Below are 26,273 nucleotides of genomic sequence, written 5' to 3' on the forward strand. Positions count from 1 at the left end.
CTCCAGTGATCAGCCTTGGCCCTTTTTATTGTCATTGCAAATTATGCTTAACAGGGAACTGTCTGTAATGTATTGTTGCGGGGAAGGGGTCCTGTATACCTGTATGATAAAGTTGGGGTGGAGGGCCAGGTATACCTGTAGTGTATTGTTGGGGGGTTCTGTATACCTGTTCTGTATAGTTGGGGGGTCCTGTATACCTGTAGTATATAGTTGGTGGAGGTCCTGTATACCTGTACTATATAGTTGGTGGAGGTCCTGTTTACCTGTACTGTATAGTTGGGGGGTCTTTTATATCTGTAGTATATAGTTGGTGGAGGTCCTGTATACCTGTACTATATAGTTGGTGGAGGTCCTGTTTACATGTACTGTATAGTTGGGGGGTCCTTTATACCTGTATTGTATAGTTGAGGAAGTCCTGTCTACCTTTAGTGTAGAGTTGAGGGGGGGGTCCTGTATTCCTGTACTGTATATTTTGGGGGTCCTGTATATCTGTACTGTATAGTTGGGGGGTCCTGTATACCTGTTGTGTATAGTTGGGGGGGGGGTCCTTTTTACCTGTACTGCATAGTTGGTGGAAGTCCTGTATACCTGTACTGTATAGTTGGGGGTCCTGTATACCTGCAGTGTATAGTCGGTGGAGGTCCTGTATACCTGTACTGTATAGTTTGGGGAGTTCTGTATACTTGTACTGTATAGTTGGGGGTCCTGTATACCTGTAGTATATAGTTGGTGGAGGTCCTGTATACCTGTAGTATTTAGTCGATGGAGGTCCTGTGTACCTGTACTATATAGCTGGTGGAGGTCCTGTATACTTGTACTGTATAGTTGGGTGGTCCTTTATGCCTGTATTGTATATTTGGTGGAGGTCCTGTATACTTGTAGTGTAGAGTTGGGGGGGGAGTTGTCCTGTATTCTTGTACTGTATATTTAGGGGGTCCTGTATATCTGTATTGTATAGTTGGGGGGGGGGGTCCTGTTTACCTTTACTCTATAGTTGGTGTAGATCCTGTATACCTGTAGCATATAGTTGGTGGAGGTCCTGTATACCTGTACTGTATAGTTGGGGGTGCTTTATACTTGTAATATATAGTTTGGGAGTCCTGTATATCTGTAGTATATAGTTGGTGGAGGTCCTGTATATCTGTAGTGAATAGTTGGTGGAGGTCCTGTATACCTGTAGTGTATAGTTGGGGGGGGGGTCCTGTATTCCTGTTGTGTATAGTTGGGGGGTCCTGTATACCTGTAGTGTAGAGTTGGTGGGGTCCTGTATACCTGTACTATATGGTTGGTGAAGGTCCTGTATTACCTCTAGTATATAGTTTGGGGGGGGGGTGCTGTATATCTGTACTGTATAGTTTGGAGGGGGTCCTGTGTACCTGTAGTGTATAGTTGGCAGAGGTCCTGTATACCTGTACTATATAGTTGGGGGGGTCCTGTATACCTGTACTGTATAGTTTGGGGGTCCTGTATAGCTGTAATGTATAGTTGATGGAGGTCCTGTATACCTGTACTGTATAGTTCGGGGGTCCTGTATACCTGTACTGAATATTTGGGGGTCATGTATACATGTACTGTATATTTTAAGGGTCCTGTATACCTGTGCTGTATAGTTGGGGTCAGGGGCTGTATACCTGTACTGTATCGTGGGGGTGGGGGGTCTACCATTTATTTTTGTGGATCTGTTGTGAGGCAGCCACCCCTAGCCAGCAATCACATTCCAGCTCCCTTTGAAAATGCAAGTAGTAATCCTATTGGTTGCTAAGGCTTCCAACTGCCATTACTGCTGGGGAGCTGCAGTGCTAATGATACCACCTGTGTGTGTGCAGTGTGGAGATTTTCCCCTTCATTTCTATGGGGTGCTCTTCCCCATCCCCCTCCCCTCCTGTACATCTGGCAAGGACGGGACCTTCACTATAACCTTCCCGGGCACCCAATGTATCTACCTGCCACATTTGGGGTCAAATGGTTCAGGTGTTCAGGTCTATAGAGGACAAACAGACAGAAAGTCTATAGAAGACAGTCTATAGAGGACAGACGAACATTAATTTTTATTATATAGATAGGGGAAAATTAGGTTTTAGTTAACTTTTTACGTTTTATAGACCTGGAATGAATACATTTTATACACCTGGGATATATCTGTAGTGTATAGTGGAGTGAGAGTATATACCATAGAAACAGATGTGTAATTCCTTACCTCTGTCTGATAGACCTGTAATTATTAGGGTATATCTGTTGTTCTTCGTGGAATTAAAGGAAGGAGATACCCATTATTTTGTCTGGTTTTGATAGCTCTGGAATGCATAGAAGTAAAAGAGTTGGGCTAAAAGCAAAAAACATCTGATGACACCCACAATCCACTGCTCTGATCTCCTGCCTCCTTCTGATCAAAGGCTATGTTCACACTACAAAAAACTACGGCCGTTGTTGCCGATGGCAACAATGGCCGTAGTTTTTACAGGGTGGAACAATGCCTTAGTTTCAATGGGATCCCGGCCGGAGCGTATACACATCGTATACGCTCCGTCCGGGATCCCGTGCGGCCCCGCAAATAACTGACATGTCAGCTTTCTGCGGCCGCAATTCAATGAATTGCGGCCGTAGCAAACCCTGTCAGTTCACACTATGAAGTGAGCGTCTCCGGCTGCTCGCTCCATAGTGTGCCGGGGGAAACTCTGATGCGGGCGTGCGCTGATGCACCTGCATTAGAGCTCTAAGGCCGGACAGATCATCTGGCCGGTACTTAAGTACCGCCCGCAATCATCCAGGCAGAGACCGGCCGTTCCGTGACCTGGCCACGGTCACGGAACAGCCTTTCTCTCACGCCGTGTGAACATAGCCTAAGAGAGGACGTAACATGACAAGCCCACCCAGCCATTTAGCGGCACTGGCGGCACACTGCTACAGTCACAGTCATTTTTTGTTTGTTTAAAAGGCTATAGCACTTGTATTTTTTTTCTCTACAGACCCACATGAGCCCTTATTTTTTTGCGCCACTAATTTTACTTTGCAATGACAGACTTAAAGGGTTATTCCCCCCAAAATTATTTTTGCATTAATACGTTGCCCACCCGTAGCTTTCCATCTTTCCGATATAAAGTTATTATGGATTCTGCACAGTTTTGCTGTTATCTAGAAGCACTCACTCCCACCGTTTGCTTAGAATCATCAGACCTCAGTCCACTCCGACACCGCTCCCTACTCCTGGCCCGCACCCTCCGAGACAGCATCACGTGTCCTCAGCCTCTTCAATGGGCCGGGCTAGTGCTTCTAACCCAGTCCACTGAAGAGAGGGAGGACACTGAGACAGTGACAGCTGCTGCTGCTGTTCACTGTCTCCCTCTCTGACAGCAGCCCCCCCAGTGTGTGCACCCCCTAGCCCAAGCTCACCCGCCACGCACCCTGTATCCCCCGTAGCTCACCCAGAAGCCGCTCCTGTGAGTAACCCCCGAGTACCGGCGGGACGGGGGCCGCACTAGCCCCACCCCCCACATCTCACCCGCGGCCGGCCGCGGACAGCACTAGCCCCGCCCCCCGCATCTCACCCGCAGTCTGCACTAGCCCCGCCCCCCGCATCTCACCCGCGCCCGGCAGCAGTCCGCACTAGCCCCGCCCCCCGCATCTTACCCGCGCCCGGCCACAGTCCGCACTAGCCCCGCCCCCTGCATTTCACCCGCGGCACCTCCCCCCATCTCACCTGGTGCCCGCACCCCTACCGCGCCCGTTCGCGGTCTGCACTAGCCCCGCCCCCCGCATCTCACCCGCAGCAACCCCCGCATCTCACCAAACCCCCCCCCCCAGATCTCACCTAGTGCCCGCACCCCTCCCGCGGCAATCCCCGCCTGGCGCGACTTGCGGCTCACTTGTGCCCCTCCCTCTTCACTCAGGTCACTCAACTGTCACCAGGTGGCTGGCCGCGGTCCCCCTCCCCCCCCCCCATCTCACCTGGTGCCCGCAACTCCGCCATTCCACTCATTCAACTCCGCTATGCCACTCATTCAACTCCGCTATGCCACTCATTCAACTCCGCTATGCCACTCTTTCAACTCAGCTATGCCACTCATTCAACTCGGCTATGTGACTCATTCAACTCAGCTATGTCACTCATTCAACTGAGCTATGTCACTCATTCAACTCTGCTATGCAACTCACTCAACTCCGCTATGCAACTCACTCAACTCAGCTATATCTTGTCGATATCAGCTCTGCTACATCATGTACCAGTTATACATAAGCATTGCATGATAGGAGATGTAGTTTTCTGGTCAGCGCCATGTTGGCGTCATGTTCTGCTTTTTAAAAAACTTGTAACTATGGAACGGAAGCAGCTAGAAAGACGGGAGACGGCTCAAAATTCTCGGGGACTTGGTGAGTAAGACTATCTAGGTTTGGGAGCATTTTATTTTTTGGGCTCTTGGGGGAATACCCCTTTAATTTTCGCATTAAATATGCTGCGAAACCAGAAAAAAATTATATGCGCGGTAAAATTGAAAACAAAAGCAATTTTTTTATTTGAGGGGGGTTTCATTTTTACGTCGTTCGTCCTATAGTAAAACTGACATGTTATCTATTTTCCTCAAGTTGTTATGATTACATTGATATGTCCTCACCTCCGGGGATCTGAGGCCTGTAATCCTGACGGAACACTGAAGCGTCTCCGGTTACCATGGTGATTGCAGGCGCACGGTGATGCTTGAATGAGACACTTCCGTGCTCGGTCCGGATTACAGGCCTCATCAGAACCCTCTACGGCAGCACAGACCCCTGGAGGTGAGGTGACAGATGATAGGCACGCTGGGCTGGGGATAGAATGCTTATAGGGATACCCGATCCACACACGCCGTTACAAGACGCACTACTATGCATATATGAATATGCATTGTGGCCGGGCCAAGGGGGTGCTCTTAACGCCCTAAATGCTCCTAAGAGGCCAATTTGCATATCTTATTCTATCTAAAAACTCGGGAACAGCGAGGTTGTACCTAGGTCAATTTTAAAGGGACAGTACATAGGTAGCTCTTACGGGGATGGCACTAGGGATGGGCAAACCTGAACCCTCGGTAATGATTCCTGCTGTCTGCCCGCTCCGTGCAGCGGGCGGATCCAGCAGCAGGACCGCCTGGAAAACTGGGATACAGCCATAGCCATAGGCTGTATCCCAGTTTTCCAGGCGTTCCTCCCGCTGTATCGGGCAGACAGCGGGAATCTGATGCCGAGCATTCGGGTTCATACGAACCCGAACTTCGGAGGGTTCGGACCATCCCTAGATGGCACCACAGTTGCTCTTAATGGGATGGTACCAAAGTCGCTCTTAAAGGGAGGGTATCAAGGGTTAAAGTTTCTCTTAAAGGGAAGTCACTTTTAAAGGGACACCATTTTCAAGCACTGTGTATTGTTATTGTTGCAATAAGCTGCTTTTATTGGGGCCTTGCCAGGGCTTTGAACTGGAGAACTGGAGTACACTTTTAAGGCTAGGTCCTTACTGTGTTTATATAAGTCACTAGTATCCACTGGAATCAGGTGAAAAATGAGATAGCCACATATACTGTAGCGCACCCAATTTATTTCAATGACCCGAGCATAGTCACCATGTAACTACATTGGAACCACTTATCATCGCTATATGCTAATTTATCAGGACTCAAAAGTGTAGCGGACCATGTGGACCTGTTAAATTGGCGTAGTAGTTTCCAGTTAAAATAGCAGCTTACTGTATCTCCAATATCTGGTCCATCTTTTAAGAATAAGCCTACTTAGTCAACCCAGTGCACAAACAAATTGAAGGTGTTTCTCTCAAATAACACCTATTAAGCACCTATCCATCAGTCTCATCCTTTGATGTCATACCATCTTTCCATTATGAAGAGTGTGGATTTACCTTGAAACGCGTTAAGAGTACCTGTCATTATAAAAAATTGAAAAAACTTTTGACATCAGTGCACCCCACTCCCTGGCTCACCAAAGATCTCCACATTTTCGCCTTGTAGACTATATATAGGGACGTAGCTAGGATTCATGGGGTCCCATAGCAAAAAAAATGCATAGGGCCTGATGAATCCTGTATGAGTCCTGTATGGGGCATCTGGGGGTGACTGGGGCAAACAGGCAGCTGGGGATGACTGGGGCAGCTGGGAGTGACTGCGGCAGCTGGGGTGTCTGTGGCAGGAGGGCAGCTGGGAGTGTCTGGGGAGGGGGCAGCTGGGGGTGACGTGACTGGGGCAGCTGGGGATGACTGAGGCAGAGGGGCAGCTGGGGATTACTGGGGCAGAAGGGCAGCTGGTGGTGAGTGGGGCATCAGGAGGTGGCTGGGGGTGACGGGGCATGAGGGTAGCTGGGGATGAGGGGCAGCTGGGGCTGACAGGGGCAGGGGAGCAGCTGGGAGTGAGTGGGGCAGGTGCGCTGCTGCACTGGTATGAGCCATCATACCATGGAGGCAGACTACCCTCTGCCAGGGCCTGCAGCACGGGTCCCATAGCAGTTGCGTGGTCTATCTCCATGCAGGGCCGTCTTACCCATTGGGCAGGGTAGGCGGCTGCCCGGGGGCCCTTGCGTCCTAGGGGGCCCCTGCCCTCTGTGACCTGTATTTTTAGCTTTATAAGACGCACTTATAAAACTAAGTGTGTCCTATAAAGCAAAGACGGCTCCCAAGCAGGGCTGAGCACCGCAAGGAAGCCGTCCCGCCCGCCCCCTCTATTGCCGCTCACTATGCATATGCATAGTGAGCGGCCCTGAGCCACCCCCTCCGCCCGCCCACCCCTTCTATCGCTTCTCAGCTGACAGCCGATCAGAAGCCCAGGAAAGTGCAATGAGCAGCACTTTCCTGGGCTTCTGATCGACTCAGCTAAGCGGCGATAGAAGGGGCGGGCAGTCCAGGAACTCACCCGTCCGGCGGCCCCAGCAGCTCCTCTCCCGGCAGCGCGCCACTCCCGACATCCTCCGGGCACAGGCAGCGGGGTACAGAGACGCTGCCTGTGTCCTGGATTTGTCGTGCAGCAGGTCACTTCCAGCACAGGCAGTCTCTCTGTACCCCGCTGCCTGTGCCGGAGGATGATGGGAGTGCGCGCTGACGGGAGAGGAGCTGCTGGGGCCGGTGGACGGGTGAGTAACTGGTTTGTTGTTTTGGGGGGCACTGGCTACTATGGGGGGCACTGGCTACTATGGGGGCACTGGCTACTATGGGGGGGCACTGGCTACTATGGGGGGGGACTGGCTACTATGGGGGCACTGGCTACTATGGGGGGCACTGGCTACTATGGGGGCCACTGGCTACTATGGGGGGCACTGGCTACTATGGGGGGCACTGGCTACTATGGGGGGCACTGGCTACTGTGGGGGGCACTGGCTACTGTGGGGGGCACTGGCTACTATGGGGGCACTGGCTACTATGGGGGCACTGGCTACTGTGGGGGGCACTGGCTACTGTGGGGGGCACTGGCTACTGTGGGGGGCACTGGCTATTGTGGGGGCACTGGCTACTATGGGGGGCACTGGCTACTATGGGGGCACTTGCTACTATGGGGGCACTGGCTACTATGAGGGGCACTGACTACTATGGGGGGAACTGGCTACTATGGGGGGCACTGGCTACTATGGGGGCACTGGCTACTATGGGGGGCACTGGCTACTATGAGGGGCACTGACTACTATGGGGGGCACTGGCTACTATGGGGGGCACTGGCTACTATGTGGGCACTGGCTACTATGGGGGGCACTATATGGGGGGATTGGCTACTATGGGAGGCACTATATGGGGGGGATTGGCTACTATGGGGGGATTGGCTACTATGGGGGGCACTATATGGGGGGGATTGGCTACTATGGGGGGATTGGCTACTATGGGGGGCACTATATGCAAAGATGTGGGGGATTTGATGGTGGCAGTTGGGGGGGGCCAATTCGCACCTCTGCCCAGGGGCCCATAATGCTGTTAAGACGGCCCTGTCTCCATGGTAGCTATGCCAGTGACTATAATGAAGCAAAAATGTCAGAATCTTTAGCTGGCCAGAAAGCGGATAGGCTGTATCCATGTTTGCCAGCTGCATCCATTCTCTCCAGGCAGTGGGATACAAATGCCAAGCATTCAAGTTACTTACTGTGAGTTCACTCATTAATTACAATCATGCCTGCAGTTTTTTTATTGGTCACTAGATGTCAGTACTTCCTGAACTGCATCAGGGTGCTTTTCAAACTTTCTATTAAAAAGAATCGAGATAATTATCACCTCTGCAGTACAGGGCTCTGTTCTCCTATAACTTTATTCTTATTTCTTTTTTACAAAGCACAAAAAGTAAGTAAAGACAAAAGTATGCAGCTGAAAACATGCTGCTGGCACTGTGTGTAAGTGTATCCTTAAAGAGATATACAGTGGTACCTTGGTTTAAGAGTAACTTGGATAAAGAGCGTTTTGCAAGAAGAGCTCCCTGTACTGGGTGGGAGTGGTAGTGGGGGAGGGGCATGGTCTGTATATCAGGGTCTACAGCAATGTACTCTGATCCAGGAAGTCTCCCTCGCCTTCCAAATTATAGCAGATCAACTTCTGGCTGGGGCTTGCATCAGGGGACAGAACTGTGGAGATAATCTCTTCATAGCTGTAACCCCTCTCTACCCGGACAGAGAGCACTGCACATCTGCCCTGCTCATTCCTTCATGCTTCCTGTAGTCTCTGTCAGCCTTTGTGTTTCCTATCCTCTCCATTTCTGGTATTATGTGCCTGCACTTACACTCAGCTATACACACTGCTGCTATCAGGGGCGTAGCTAGCATTTATGGGGCCCCATAGCAAAAATTTTTAAGGGGTCCCCCTCCCCTACGCACAACACAAAGCACTGTGCATATATATATATATATATATATATATATATATATATATATATATATATATGCTTTACTGCTGGTGCACTGATAACCCCTGACCTCTGCAAGGAGCTCTGCTCATTTTCCTTTCCTACTTGATTGCCAGTTGGAGAACAGAGGTCAGGGGTTATCAGAGCAGTGAAGCAGAGATCTCTGTCTTCTGCTTGTTAACCCTTTTTTGTGTTGCAGCATGTAAGTAAGGATTGGGTCACTTACACACTGCAGTAAATAAGGGGTTAAGCAGAAGGACACACACTCTTATCTTCTCCCCCAGACCCCCCTCCTGCACGGGCCCCATAGCAACTGCCTATCCTGCCTCTATGGTAGCAACGCCACTGGCTGCTATGATGTGCCTGCACTTACACTCAGCCATTCAAACTGCTGTATATAAAGTTTCTGTCACTGTCCTCCTGCACAGCTATGTCATTCTCACTTCCTAGTTGGTCCATGCCAGACTCACACACCTTCTCCATTGCCCTCACACCTTCCCCACTGTTTGTTACCCCCATTGCTTGTATAGCGCTCTGGAGTTAAGGGCGCTTTATAAATAAATAAATAATAATACTATACATTATACACCACATGCTGATTGTTATATCGTACAGTAACTTTTAATGGGACATATTAAGCTGTTTCTCATTGTTTGTTTAATCTGTCCTACATGTTATTTAGAATAAAAAATCATTAGTTTTGGGGTGTGGAACCAATTTTCTGCATATCAGTCATTTCTTTTGGGAAAATTTGCTTTAGTTTAAGAGTGGATTCGGATTACAAGCACGGTCCCGGAAGGAATTATGCTCGGCACCACTGTACTTTCTGATCAACTGGAGGCAGAAAAAGTTTTTGTAAGTTTTGTAAGATTTGTAAGTTACATAATAATAATTTAATAATAATTTTTATTTATATAGTGCCAACAGATTCCGCAGCACTTTACAATTCTGGGGGTACATACATAGACATAAATCAGACATTACAGAGATCTACATATAGCAGGGGTCCTCAACTGGCGGACCGCGGTCCGAACCCGGACCGCGGTGGCCAGCTGTCCGGACCCCCGGTCAGACCTCCTAACCGCCCCGGATCCGGGGCGGTTAGGAGGTCCCACTCCCCACCGCACTGCCTCCCGCCCCATAGGCGTACTGTCCTTAGATGTCAGTACGCCTGTGGGGCTGGGGGCAGTGTCGTTCTGCCCCCCGGCTGATACGCGCTCTGTAGGGATGTCCCGGGGATTCCCCAGCAGAGCGCGCACCACAGACCTCAGTGTACGCCGCCGTCCTGTACTTCCGGGAAGTACAGGCCGGCGGTGTACACTGAGGTTACTGATGCACGCTGTGCTGGGGAATCCCCGGGACATCCCTACAGAGCGCGTATCAGCCGGGGGCCAGACCAGGAGGAAAGAAGAAGACGGGGAATGAGTTGCTAGGTGAGTTGTGGGTTGTTTGTTTTTTTGTCTGGGGGCCATCTATAAGGGGAGAGGTCACTGGGGGGCTATATACTACTGGGGGGAGCTCACAGGGGGCTATATACTACAGGGGGAGATCACAGGGGGCTATATACTACTGGGGGGAGTGCACAGGGGGGCTATATACTATTGGGGGGAGAGTGCACAGGGGGGCTATATACTATTGGGGGGAGAGTGCACAGGGGGGCTATATACTATTGGGGGGAGAGTGCACCGGGGGGCTATATACTACTGGGGGGAGCTCACAGGGGGCTATATACTACAGGGGGAGATCACAGGGGGCTATATACTACTGGGGGGGAGTGCACAGGGGGGCTATATACTATTAAGGGGAGAGTGCACAGGGGGGCTATATACTATTGGGAGGAGAGTTCGCAGGGGGGCTATATACTACTGGGGGGAGCTTACAGGGGGAGAGCACAGGGGGCTATATACTACTTGGGGGGCTAAATACTACTGGGGGAGCTCACAGGGGGGCTATATACTACTGAGGAGGCTATACACTACTGGGGGGAGCTCAGAGGGGGCTATATACTACAGAGGGAGAGCGCACAGTGGAGCTATATACTACTGGGAGGAGCACACGGGGGCTATATACTACTAGGGGGAGCTCACAGGGGGCTATATACTACTGGGGGGAGCTCAGAGGGGGCTATATACTACAGAGGGAGAGCGCACAGTGGAGCTATATACTACTGGGAGGAGCACACAGGGGGGCTATATACTACTAGGGGGAGCTCACAGGGGGCTATATACTACAGGGGGAGAGCACAGGGGGGGCTATATACTACTGGGGGGACCTCACAGGGGGGGCTACATACTACTTGGGGAGAGCACAGGGGGGCTATATACTACTGGGGGGACCTCACAGGGGGGCTATATACTACTTGGGGATAGCACGGGGGGCTATATACTACTGGGGGAAGCTCACAGGTGGGCTATATACTACTGGGGGGAGCTCACAGGGGGGGCTATATACTACTGGGGGTAGCTCACAGGGGGCTATATACTACTGGGGGAGGTCACAGGGGGCTATATAATACTGGAGGGAGCACAGGGGGCTATATACTACAGGGGGAGAGCACGGGGGGCTATATACTACTGGGGGGAGCTCACAGGGGGCTATATACTATAGGGGGAGAGCGCACAGGGGGGCTATATACTACTGGGGGAGCAACAGGGGGCTATACACTACTGGGGGAGCAACGGGGGGGGGGGGGTTATATACTACCAGGGCAGTCACCCCCTTTGTACCTAATATCAAAGGGCTGTTAAGAGAGAAAAAAATGCCAGTTTTCCTGCTAATAAGCAGCAATTCTGTATGTAAATAGCTGAACGTTTGTGAAAATTAACAAAACACGTTTCCTACTGATGTTCAGCTCGGACCTTCACCTGACAATAGACCCCGGTAAGTGGAGCTTCACTAAAAGTTGTTGAGTACCCCTGACATATAGTTATCCATACATGAGGAGTGAGAGCCCTGCTCGCATGCATGAGCTTACACACTATTAGGAGGGGGTGCGAGACAGAAAGGTAGAGGGGCAAAGTGCTTGCCCTAACCAGTTCTCCAAACTGAAAATAAATGAACTTTGGGGATGTCTAAAGGCCACGGAAGCAATAAGCATTTATTAAACAACAGAATATATATATGCAGTTGCAAGATGAACATGGACACAATGATGTAGAAATTTCCAACATAAGAGGTCGCTGTAAATGAATGAAAATGCCAATGTACAGTTAATAAATTTGTGGAATTTAGCTCCATAAGCATTGATGACTCACACATACAATCTGGACCCGCACTCACCAGGTTTCAACAGGAATGAAACAATGCCCCAACGGTGAATCATCATCTCAATAATATAAAGGGTAAATGTCATGTAAGGCTTGGCATTTTAAATTGGTAATGAAGCTAAAATCTGCTGATGTGGATACCATAGGAGTGCCCTTACGTCTGTAGCAGTGTTCTATGTGTGCAATTATAGGTTTATCTATTAACCTTTTATTATTGGGGATGTTTTGTATTGGGGATGTATTGGGGATATCTATATAATAAAAATTAAAGTCTGTCTGTCTGTCTGTCCCAAATAGACTTCCAAACGCCTGAACCGTTTGACCCCATATTTGGCACACAGATACATTGGGTGCCTGGGAAGGTTTTAGCGAAGGTCACGTCCCCGCCAGATGTACAGGAGGGGAGGGGGAAGGGGAAGAGCGCCCCATAGAGATGAATGGGAAAATCTCCTCACTGCAAACACAGGTGATATAATTAGCTGCAGCAGACATGGCAGTTGGAGCCTTAGCAACCAATAGGATTTCTGCTTTCATTTTCACAGGGAGCAATGGTTGCTAGGGAAGCTGCCTCACAACATCCACAGAAATAACTGGTAGACCCCCTACTCCTACTATACAGTACCAGACCTGACCAATACCGCCATACTGTGACTGGGTAACACTTTCATAACACACCTGACCAATACCACCATACTATGACTGGAAAAAAATGCTATACCAGACCTGACCAATACCGCCATACTGTGAATGGATAACACTGCCATACCAGACCTGACCAATACCGCCATACTGTGACTGGATAACACCACTATACCAGACCTGACCAATACCGCCACATTGTGACTGGAGAACACCTCCACACCAGATCTGACCAATACAGCCATACCGTGACTGGATAACACCGCCATAGCAGACATGACCAATTTCGACACACTGTGACTAAATAACACTGCCATACCAGACCTGACCAATACCGCCATACTGTGACTGGATAACACCACTATACCAGACCTGACCAATACCACCATACCCCCCTCCAAAAGACACCAGATTTTCTGGCAAGTCTGAACGGGAGGGTACTGCCCCTCTGCAAGGTGCTACCCTACACACCAGACCATGGGTGCCTAATGGTAAATATGACCCTGCAGGTATACAGGACACTACAGGTATACAGGACCCCAAAACTATACACTACAGGTGCACGGGACCTCCACCAACTATATACTACAGGTATACAGGACCACAAACTTTACACTACAGGTATACAGGACCCCAAAACTATACACTACAGGTATACAGGACCTCCACCAACTATATACTGCAGGTATACAGGACCCCAAACTATACACTACAGGTATACAGGACCCCAAAACTATACACTACAGGTATACAGGACCTCCACCAACTATATACTTCAGGTATACAGGACCTCCACCAACTATATACTACAGGTATACAGGACCCCAAACTATACACTACAGGTATACAGGACCTCAAAACTATACCCTACAGGTATACAGGAACTCCACCAACTATATACTACAGGTATACAGGACCACAAACTTTACACTACAGGTATACAGGACCCCAAAACTATACACTACAGGTATACAGGACCTCCACCAACTATATACTTCAGGTATACAGGACCTCCACCAACTATATACTACAGGTATACAGGACCCCAAACTATACACTACAGGTATTAAGGACCCCAAAACTATACACTACAGGTATACAGGACCTCCGCCAACTATATACTTCAGGTATACAGGACCTCCACCAACTATATACTACAGGTATACAGGACCCCAAACTATACACTACAGGTATACAGGACCTCAAAACTATACCCTACAGGTATACAGGAACTCCACCAACTATATACTACAGGTATACAGCACCTTCACCAACTCTATACCACAGGTATACAGGACCCCAAAGCTATATACTACAGGTATACAGGAACCCCACCAACTATATACTACAGGTATATAGGACCCCAAACTATACACTTCAGGTATACAGGACCTCCACCAACTCTATACTACAGTTATACAGGACCTTCAAACTATGCACTACAGGTTTACCGGACCCCCGAACTATATACTACAGGTATACAAGACCTCCACCAATTATACACTACAGGTATCCAGGACCCTCAAACTATAAACTACAGGTATACAAGACCTCAACCAACTATACATTACAGGTATACAGCACCAACTATATACTACAGGTATACAGGACCCCCGAACTATACAGTACAGGTATACAGGACCTTCACCAACTGTACATTGCAGGTATACAGGACCTCCCTCAACTATACACTACAGGTATACAGCCCCCCCAACTACACATTACAGGTATACAGGACCCCCCCAACTATACACTATAGGTATACAGCCCCCCAACTATGCACTACAGATATGCAAGACCCCTAAAAACTATACATTGTGGGTATACAGAACCCCTCCAACTATGCACTACAGGTATACACTAATTCCACTGATTAACTCAGATGAAACAATACCTTTAGCTTGGCCTCCTGGGCACCTTAGAAAAAATCTAATTAACACACTGACACTTTATACCCGGGCAGCGCCGGGTACATTTTCTAGTATAATGTATATTTGTTCTTGAATTGTTATTTCTTACTACAGCAGTCCCTCAACTTATATTGGACTTAGGTTATAATATTTTCAACATACAATGTTCCTTTCAGGACCATTGTGACTTAAATGAGAAATCTGGAGTATATCAGGCAGAGAGGAATAATAATCATAATAATAATAATAATAATCAAGCTTAACTTACCTCTCTCCTTGCCTCCATAGTGTGGTGGTGTGCTAGGTGTTGTTGTGTCAGCTCAGCCAAAGATAGTATTGTCCTGACGCCAGTGCTTTTACAGCACACAGATGTGATGTTGGTACCTGCTTTATGTGGCTGGCTGTGGTCCCCAAATGGTCGGTAACCTGCAGGGTTGTAGTGGGTCCCTTGGGTTCTTGTCCTGAGTGGCAACTGACCCACTCGAACTATTGGTACTGCCACCCACAGAAAGGGGAAAAATAACCCATGGTGTGCGGTTTGTGTCTATGGGCGCTACTCCGTACGAAGTATGAGTCTCAGTGATGTAAAAATAGAACAGCTTTACTGTTAAGTTCTTCAGTAGCACTATACTTTTTTGTAGAATATATAAATCTTTGATACAAATTCTCAGTGTTTAAACTCATTGTGCTTAAGGAGCTGCTGAAGGAGTAGAGTAAAAGTGAGGTAGTTGTAGCGGTGCTTGGAGAGTTGAGTAGAGTAGTGGAGTTTGTCAGAGGAGCCCCAACCCAATGTAGCTGTGTACTCTGCCAGAACTTAAACAGATATTTCAGTAGTGAGAAGTTTATTTTTAGTTGTGTTTAGACTGTGTCTGACCACCGTGTGCCCTACAGTGTTGAGCTACCCATCCTGTCAGGGTACTACAAGCCCCAGCCGTGGTTATCTGGGCTTAGCTAAGTGTCCGGGGGTGTCCCAGTTACCTGCACTGCGAGACAGGATACGTAGACCTTCTTTACGGTAGCTTTGTCCTATCCAGGCTAGTTCCTCTTGTGTTCACGATACTGCTCTGTGCTTTTTAGACGTGTTCTCTTCATAAGTTAGGGTGTTCCTGGACTCCTCTCCCTTTAAACTGCTTAGCACTGCATGCTGAACGTAGTGGTAGTAGTTAAAAAAAACTTGTCTCTAGCTGCATCTTCACACCTGAGTGTTAAGACTTGACTGACTTGCTCACTTCCTCCCACACAGAGCTAACTAATGGTACTTTTACATGGAGCGATAATTCGCCCGATCGCACGATTAACGATTTTGAATGAACGATGTTTTTTTTTTATAACGATCAGCATTTAGACGGAACGATACATCGTATGGAAAAATAGTTATGCGATCGTTTTGCAATCTCACACATAGGTGAAATCATTGAAAGACTGTTTACACGGAACGATCTGCGAATTTTTTGCGAACGACCAACAATAATTTGAGAACATGTTGAAAGATCAAAATGAACGATTTCTCGCTCGTCGTTTGATCGTTTGCAGCGTTTACACGTACGATTATTGTTCGAATTCGATCGTTATCGTGCAAAGTCGAACGATAATCGTTCCGTGTAAAAGGACCATTACTCCTTCTTCAGAGGGTGAGTGAGTGTGCGTGTCAGCAGGGATAGGTTGAGAGAGAAAGAGCACTTACTATTGGGTGACACAGAACAAATGGTATAACAATAACTTTAACCCATTACTGACTTCAGCTGTGCAATACATAGAAATATAAAATACTGACATCTAGTGGCAAAACTGTAAAATATGTTATCACCACTTTAACCTGGAGTGAGAACTTTGCAACAGGTTCAGAATGGAACCAATTAAAGGACAACTCCGGTGAAAAGCTTTTTCCAGTAATTAAAACACATTACAAAGTTATATAATTTTGTAATATGCTTCACCTATCTGCCCCCCTCAACCCCCCACCAGGAAGTGAAGTAAACTGATTTTTACCTAATGACTGTTGACCTCAGGCTGCTCTGTGGCATCGCCACTTACTGAGGGTAACAGCAAAATCACAGTCAGCTGTCACTATGGTCTTGTGAGTGAGGGCACCTTCACCCCTGCAGGAGAGGATGGCATAGCCCCTATAATCACATGAGGATGCTGCCGACAAGATGCTCATACTCTACACGGGGCCTAATGCCTAATGACGCCCATGGCTCTGCCTCCACCACTCCTAGGGAACATGGGAACATGTATGTGTATGGAGAGAATGGGAGAGGTAACTGCCGGCAGAACAATTATTGACACTCACTGAAGATGTATGGCCACCTTAAAGGGTGCCTACCACTCACATAGCAAGATGCTTTGTAAAAAGTCTGGCAGATACGTAATCCTCTTCTAAAGCAAGTGGTCAACAGAGCAGCCGGAAACGCCATAGACTGCATTGTGACACACTTAATAGCGGAATTATACAGTAGATAGATTATACGTTTAACAACGTCTGTGTTAGGAATCAGGGACAGGATGACACAAGGACAGATGAGCTTTGAAGCTGGCACCCGCCCCACTGTCCCTGCCTCCTTGCCTCAGAAGCCCTAAACAGCAACGGACAATTGGACGGCAAACCCTGTTCTCAATAGGTGCAACACAGAACAAAACAAGACAAACACACAAACACACACAATAAGGCAAGGTTAGAGGTCTGGGTCAATAACACATTAGCAGTGCAGTACAAAACAGAATCCAGGAGGGTAGTCAAATAGTCAAGAGCCAGAAGTCAGATAACCAGAAAATGGAAATAGGAAATAACGCTAGGTCAAGATACACTACTAAACTAGGTACTATCGCAGGCAAGGCATAAACCTAAGTGCAGAATACTTATGGGACCAGAAGTCTCAGCCCAGATAAAGCCCAGCTGGCGGTAACAGCTGTCAGTCAGCCTGATAAAAATCATTAACCCCTAATGCCAATCGGGTTGGTGAGGCCTCGGCTGCAGCAACATCATAGAGAAATGCCGTCTTGCCTCCAGCAACCCAGCCGGCTTCTAAGGACACTGTTGGTGCTCCCCTAGCAACTAACCGGGCCGGCCACATGGGATGCCATCGGCACTGCCAGAAAACCGACTGCGTGCACTTTGCATTTCCTAATTGTTGTCCAATTGTAAGACATCTTTATCAAGGGGCAGAGTAGAGTAAATGTATGTCTGCTCATAGAAAGCATATAAAGATATCAGACAGTTTCAAATCCACCAGTTCCCATCAACCATAAGCAGGTTTCTACATATATTGTGGTTATTGTACTGACTACTGAAGAAATATTAATAACATACAAGTCCTATGTAAATGGTGGTGGAATAATGTTTTATCCCTATGTTTCATCCCTAACATTTTATTCATATTATTCTGTTTAACCACAACTTATGAAGTACAGCCAAACCAGATCATTTCAAAGCCAGTATCCTGTTATTTCCTTAGTAGAAGACTTTGAGACTTAATGTTGGCTTTCGCTTTTACATCCTCTCTGTATTTGAACTTGATGCTTCCACTCTATTATTTGTTAGGCAGATCCAGTCATTATATTTCATGATTACTGTCTTATTCTTCCTTTCCAAACAAACACCTCCTACACTACAACTGTCTATCAGAGTAATGTCTACCTTTAAAGATGTGTCGGGTCAGGGGAATAAAACTATGTTCATTCCAGATTAACCAGTGATTATGGATAATGATTTTACATTTATTTTACCTGTCTCAATGTTTAGGTTATTTAGCCGCATGACCCGCAATATCCCAATAGTCAAATTTGGGCTGGAGTTACTGGGACCCACTTGTAGCACTGACTCTTGGAGCCCACCCTAAAGTTACATGCAAGTATTAACTGTCAATTTGGAGACCTTCAGGATGCAGAAATTCTTATGTTTTAATATAGCAAAATTTCAAGAACCATAACCATAAATTTTCCTGTTAATGTAGTCATATAAGGGCTTTTTTTCTCTTTCAGGTGCTATTTCGGGGGACATATTCTTAACTGAATTCCCTTCATCAATTATGTTTGAGCTGGCAGTGGGAAAATGTAATAAATCTTCTATAGTTTATTAGCCTTTTTCAAATGGCATAAATAACATTATAACTTTAGTCAACAGGTTATTTCAATTGCGCTGATAACAGATAATTTCATATGAAAAATGTCAGATTTTACTACTTATCCATTTTGGCGCAGGTGCAAGGTGCGGCGTAAGTGATGAAAACTTCAGTGCAATACAAGGTATAACAAGAAACACTGCTCACAGGTGTTTAGTGCAAAAATCAATATTTTTAGCAGACACTTGAGGTAAACTTGAGAGAGGAAGAAAAGAAGCTTGTGTGCAAGCGTAGTATAGGGGCCAGATAGGAGCCCTTGTCTAAGTAGTAACAGTACTCTGCCGGGATGTGTGCTGAATAGAATACTTGAAAGTAGAATCCTTGTACTAATGTTTAGATGTGTCTATAGATATCTCACTGCCTCCTGCTTACACTAGCTCTGAGACCCCAAAGTGAGGTAGTACGAGTCTCAGGCCTCTGTCTCTGGGTTTTTGTGAGTGGGGTGTATATACCATCTTATATTGCCTATGAGGACGTTTAAATAATGGTGACTTATACTATAGTGAAAGAAAGAGTTTTTATTAAAAGTGTAGTAGTCATCTTTATTAGTGTATAACTTCTAATTTTTACATTTGATTGTTTTTAGAGTAAATGATATGCAAATGATCTACTAGTATAAATTGGTGAAGGGTGCACTACTGGACTATGCTTGAAAAAGGGGGCGGACCCCGAAACGTAGCAGCACGCTCAGTCGTCATCATACTATCTGAAGAGAGTGAGAGTCTCAGAGGATGAATGGAGCCGGCCAGAGACTTGGCATGAACATCTGAAACTCCTGAATCCTGCGCACTGTGGTGATTTATTTTGTTATATTTTTGTATAAGAAGATTTGTTATATCGCATAAGCAAAAAGAAAAAAAGTAAAGTAAGGAAATTTCTGAAGGTATAAGTGTCCTAATTACTTTATTTTCACTGTTGGATTGACCAAGGGAAGGCGACTTGGTATAGGACTGTGCACACACAGTGCGATTAGGCACATGATTTTTTAGTTTTTGTGATAAATAACATTATAACTTTAGTCAACAGGTTATTTCAATTGCGCTGATAACAGATAATTTCATATGAAAAATGTCAGATTTTACTACTTATCCATTTTGGCGCAGGTGCAAGGTGCGGCGTAAGTGATGAAAACTTCAGTGCAATACAAGGTATAACAAGAAACACTGCTCACAGGTGTTTAGTGCAAAAATCAATATTTTTAGCAGACACTTGAGGTAAACTTGAGAGAGGAAGAAAAGAAGCTTGTGTGCAAGCGTAGTATAGGGGCCAGATAGGAGCCCTTGTCTAAGTAGTAACAGTACTCTGCCGGGATGTGTGCTGAATAGAATACTTGAAAGTAGAATCCTTGTACTAATGTTTAGATGTGTCTATAGATATCTCACTGCCTCCTGCTTACACTAGCTCTGAGACCCCAAAGTGAGGTAGTACGAGTCTCAGGCCTCTGTCTCTGGGTTAAGCTAACTAGTGAAGATTACCCCATCTAGTAAAGCTTAGTGTCAGTAAAGTACTACAGCTTAGTGCATCTTTGCTTTACTGGGGATCAATCCCTCTTACCCTTCTTAGGAGGTGACTGTCCTGACTTTGATCCACAACATAGACAAGGGTTGATCCTAGACTTCCGGTTACCTCACCTCTAGGGTTTATCACTGCATACTGCCTGTTAGACTCTTACTGAACTAGATCAGAACTGAACTGAACCTCACTGCCCTGAACTCTGCTGAAGACAGGAAACTCCTATCCTATGCAAAGTCGTGTAACAGGAAGACAAGAGGATAGAGTGTGGTGTACAGAGTGTCTTGCACCTGTGATTGGACAACATAACATAGCTAGGACCTTTACACATACTGCAGCTGTGAACTGGGGAGAGTGAGACACCTAGTGGCTGAAGTGGAACTCAGCAGCTACCAGCACTTGGTGTGACACTTGAAACAGTTACATTCTGACAGGTGGTGAAAACTTAGTGACTTCTGTAGTGGGACACTACACAGCACAGGGGTTGATCAGGAACAGTATGCCCCCTCCCCTTCCCTGTATCTGGACACATAAAAAAAAGTCCAGGAAACTCTTCTAAGGCTTTGTTCACACAACAATAAAAAGAGCAAAATGTGACCAGAAAATAAGGTAACAAAAACAGATGTTTTTCCCATCTACAAATGTGCTAAATTAAAGTCTGAAATCTGCTAAATTAAAGTTTGTAAAGGCAAACTTTATTTTTTACAACATGTGCATGGATGTAGACTTTAATATAGCACATTATTAGGGCCACAACCGCACATCTTTTTTTGCCCATTTGAAGGTTGTCATTTTGGCTCCAAGACATGGCCATTTTATACAGATTTCTTCAGTAGTCAGCACCTTTATGTTAGAGTCCAAATAATAGCCGTTATTTCATAATTATGGCCATTGTACAAATGTCGGCTGTTATTATGAAATAACAGCCATTATTTGTACTCAAATGGCCAAAGGAAACAGCCAATTTGCATAAAATTGCCACAAAATGGTGGCCGTCCAAAAAAAAAGTGGTCATGCACCAAGGCTGTATTTTGCTTTTATTTTACTGTGTGAACCTAGGTGTCAAAATTTAAGATAGATTCACATTTATGTTTAGAACAATAAACACATTGCACTGTATTAGAGAGTTATGACACAAACATTACAACTTAAAAAAAAATTTCAAAAGTTTATTTTTCCAAAAATTTTAATGTAAGTCAAACAACTCATAAATATTCAGCCTATATGCTTTCAGAAGGCATGGGTCATGGCGGCTGGAAACTAAGCGAAGCATGTGTGTTTATACAAAAAAGGGCCTCAAAACACGGGAATAGCCAGATATCCCTCCAGGAAAGGAAACCTGTTGCCAAGGGGTGCCTCCAGTGGCGTAGCTATAGTGGTCGCCACGGTCGCCATGGTGACCGGGCCCGACGCCAGTGGGGGCCCCCCGACTTCCCCTCCCCACCCTCTGTCACTCACAGTTCTCCCCAATCGGCTGTGATAATAACATGCAGGTTGGGAGAACTGCACTAATCAGGCTGCATATTAAAAAACTCACCGGCAGTGCAGCGGACACCCTCCCTCCCAGGCCCCCTGTTTTCTAAAGCAGATGCTGAGGGCCCTGACAGACTCTTCCACTGACTGTGCAGCAGCAGGAGGCCCCGGCCGACTCTGTTACATGCTCCAGGAGGAGGAACAGGAACGATCTGCTGCTGCATATCTCATGCTGATCGGTGGGGAGAGGACAGGATACAGCATACAGGGGGTTACAGAGCAGTCCTCTCCCCTGCAGAAGAAGCTCCTCCCACACAGTACCTAGAAAATACAGGAGAGGAGGACTATGTAAGTGCTTCAGTGTGAAGAACTGTGTGTGTCTGCATGAGTATATATATGTGGCTGGCTGTGTGTGTGTGTCAGTATGAGTATATATATGTGGCTGTGTGTATGTGTGTGTCTGTATGAGTATATATATGGCTGGCTGTATGTGTGTGTCTGTATGAGTATATATATGTGGCTGGCTGTATGTGTGTGTCTGTATGAGTATATATATGTGGCTGGCTGTATGTGTGTGTCAGTATGAGTATATATATGTGGCTGGCTGTATGTTTGTGTCTGTATGAGTATATATATGTGGCTGGCTGTATGTGTGTGTCTGTATGACTATATGTGGCTGGCTGTATGTGTGTGTGTGTCTGTATGAGTATATATATTTGGCTGGCTGTATGTGTGTGTCTGTATGAGTATATATATGTGGCTGGCTGTATGTGTGTCTGCATGAGTGTATATATATGTGGCTGGCTGTATGTGTGTGTCTGTATGAGTATATATATGTGGCTGGCTGTATGTGTGTGTTTGTATGAGTATATATATATGTGGCTGGCTGTATGTGTGTGTCTGTATGAGTATATATATGTGGCTGGCTGTATGTGTGTGTCTGTATGAGTATATATATGTGGCTGGCTGTATGTGTGTGTCTGTATGAGTATATATATGTGGCTGGCTGTATGTGTGTGTCTGTATGAGTATATATATGTGGCTGGCTGTATGTGTGTGTTTGTATGAGTATATATATGTGGCTGGCTATATGTGTGTGTCTGTATTAGTATATATATGTGGCTGGCTGTATGTGTGTGTCTGTATGAGTATATATATATATGTGGCTGGCTGTATGTGTGTGTCTGTATGAGTGTATATATATGTGGCTGGCTGTATGTGTGTGTCTGTATGAGTATATATATGTGGCTGGCTGTATGTGTGTGTCTGTATGAATATATATATGTGGCTGGCTGTATGTGTGTGTCTGTATGAGTATATATATGTGGCTGGCTGTGTGTGTCTATATGAGTATATATATGTGGCTGGCTGTAGGTGTGTGTCTGTATGAGTATATATATGTGGCTGGCTGTATGTGTGTGTGTCTGTATGAGTATATATATGTGGCTGGCTGTGTGTATGTGTCTGTATGAGTATATATATGTGGCTGTGTGTATGTGTGTGTCTGTATGAGTATATATATGTGGCTGGCTGTATGTGTGTGTCTGTATGAGTATATATATGGCTGGCTGTATGTGTGTGTCTGTATGAGTATATATATGTAGCTGGCTGTATGTGTGTGTCTGTATGACTATATATATGTGGCTGGCTGTATGTGTGTGTGTCTGTATGAGTATATATATGTGGCTGGCTGTATGTGTGTGTCTGTATGAGTATATATATGTGGCTGGCTGTATGTGTGTGTCTGCATGAGTGTATATATATGTGGCTGGCTGTATGTGTGTGTCTGTATGAGTATATATATGTGGCTGGCTGTATGTGTGTGTTTGTATGAGTATATATATATATGTGGCTGGCTGTATGTGTGTGTCTGTATGAGTATATATATGTGGCTGGCTGTATGTGTGTGTCTGTATGAGTATATATATGTGGCTGGCTGTATGTGTGTGTCTGTATGAGTATATATATGTGGCTGGCTGTATGTGTGTGTCTGTATGAGTATATATATATATGTGGCTGGCTGTATGTGTGTGTCTGTATGAGTATATATATGTGGCTGGCTGTGTGTGTGTGTCTGTATGATTATATATATGTGGCTGGCTGTATGTGTGTGTCTGTATGAGTATATATATGTGGCTGGCTGTATGTGTGTGTCTGTATGAGTATATATATATGTGGCTGGCTGTATGTGTGTGTCTGTATGAGTGTATATATATGTGGCTGGCTGTATGTGTGTGTCTGTATGAGTATATATATGTGGCTGGCTGTATGTGTGTGTCTGTATGAGTATATATATGTGGCTGGCTGTATGTGTGTGTCTGTATGAGTATATATATGTGGCTGGCTGTATGTGTGTGTCTGTATGAGTATATATATATGTGGCTGGCTGTATGTGTGTGTCTGTATGAGTATATATATGTGGCTGGCTGTGTGTGTGTGTCTGTATGATTATATATATGTGGCTGGCTGTATGTGCGTGTCTGTATGAGTATATATATGTGTCCGGCTGTATGTGTGTGTGTCTCTCTCTGTCCCTGTATGAGTATTTATGAAGCTGACTGTATGTGCCTCTGTGTACAGCATGTATGTATGCCCCCCCCACCCCCCGTATGGGTATGCCTGACTGTATGTGTACATAAGACTGTATGTAAGTGCCTGTTATACAGCGTCTGTGTGTCTTTGTATGCTTATATATGTGCTTGACTATATGTGCCTGTGTATATGTAATTGTATGTGTCTCTATGTATATCTATGTCCGTATGTGTACATGGGACTGTATGTACGTACCTTTGTGTACAGCATGTGTGTGTATTGGTATATATGTGACTGTATGTATGTGCTTGTGTGTATAGCATATGCGTCTCTAAATGGGTATATACGTGCCTGACCATATGTACTTATGTGACTGTATGTGTAAGACATAGTCATATAGAGACACACATATACATATACTCTGTACACACACACACACACACACACACACACACACACACACATATATATATGCCTGATTGACAATTCTTTGAGAGGACAATGGGACAGGCGAAATTTCTAGCAGCGTCTCCAGCGGGGACTCCCCTTGAAATTCTGCATCTTTTGCTCTGTGTGAACAGGCCCTAACAATATGATGATAATGAGCATAGATAGATAGGTAGGTAGTGTAGACATGTCACAGGAGATGTGTTCGAGGGGGTGTACATCTCACCTAGGCTGATGCATAGTGTGAGATGGTAAGTCCAGGAGGGATCTGTTGCTCAGCAGTGTTATGCTGCTGAGTTATTATTTATTTTTACCGGGCCTGGATTTACATGGAATGGCAGGTAGGGTTTGGTAGTGGGACTTGCCATTCCCTCCCCCCGATCCAGTTTGGGTTTTGCCATCAGGTGAGCAATCAGCCTGAGAAGGTAAGAGCTCCACAGAGATGCAGGTGGGAGCTCTCAGACAGGAGTGAACAGCCTGCATGCTGTTTGGTGAGAGCTGGGAAGACAGCCGCTGCTGGGGCCTGTTCACACCCCGCAATACTGCCGACTGAAGTGTCAGAGAGGTAACCTGCTGTGTTAGTTAGCGCCCAGACAGGCAAGACCTTTTGTTTTGTTCTTAAAACACAGTGTTGCTATATTTCTGTTATGGACTGTTTATGCTGCAAATAAACGCCAAGCTGTTATTTTACAAGTCCAAGTCTGCTGTGAACTGTGTCCAAACACACCATCCCCCGGGAAGATCCCTACAATTGGTGCTGCGGAGCGGGCAAAACGGTTGCTAGGGGCAACGGTGTGCATCAACTTGGCTACAGCTGCTTATGTCCTGGGTGAAGGCTGCGGCTTCACTCCAAAAACAGTCAAGCAACATGGAGGAGATGATGAAGCAGTTAATGCAAGTGAGTGTGCAACAGCAGCAGGCTAATATGCAGCAACAACAGGCTCTGACAGACGCTAACCTGCGCCATGAACAGGCTCTGACAGACGCTAACCTGCGCCATGAACAGGCTAATAGGCAGCAACAACAGGCTCTGACAGACGCTAACCTGCGCCATGAACAGACAATGGCTGCACATCAGCAAGTGATGGCTCAACAACAACAGGCAATGGCTCAACAACAGAAACTCATTGAGCACCTGATAGCAAAGCAAGAGGCGTCTGCAGGTGCTAATCCACAGCCAGTGGCCGTAGCCGCGCCAGAGACTTTGTCTGTGAAAAGAGCCGTGCAGCGTGCGCTGCAAAAGATGACTGCTGATGACGATGTTGAGGCCTACTTAACTGTCTTTGAGCGTGTGGCTGAGCGAGAAAAGCTACCCTCCACTGAGTGGGCAGAGGTCATTGCTCCCTATTTAACAGGCGAACCTCAAAAGGCCTACTATGACCTCAGTGAGCAAGAGGTCAAGGACTACCCTCGGCTAAGAGCAGAGATACTTGCCCGACTAGGAGTTACTGCTGCTGTCCGTGCCCGGAGGGTCCGCAACTGGAGCTACAGTCTGGACAAGTCAGCGAGGTCCCAGATGTACGACCTGAT

At 46.4% G+C, this 26,273-nt stretch overlaps 1 long non-coding RNA gene across 1 annotated transcript; it reads left to right on the forward strand.

Moving 5' to 3' along the window:
• The first annotated feature begins 18,000 nt into the window (after positions 1-18,000).
• Positions 18,001-19,668, forward strand: LOC138785741 (uncharacterized). The gene is made up of 2 exons (XR_011362152.1): positions 18,001-18,903; positions 19,366-19,668. It is a non-coding gene; the product is annotated as an uncharacterized lncRNA (long non-coding RNA).
• Positions 19,669-26,273: the final 6,605 nt, after the last annotated feature.

The sequence above is a fragment of the Dendropsophus ebraccatus genome, chromosome 3, assembly GCF_027789765.1.
Source record: "Dendropsophus ebraccatus isolate aDenEbr1 chromosome 3, aDenEbr1.pat, whole genome shotgun sequence".
NCBI lineage: Eukaryota > Metazoa > Chordata > Amphibia > Anura > Hylidae > Dendropsophus > Dendropsophus ebraccatus.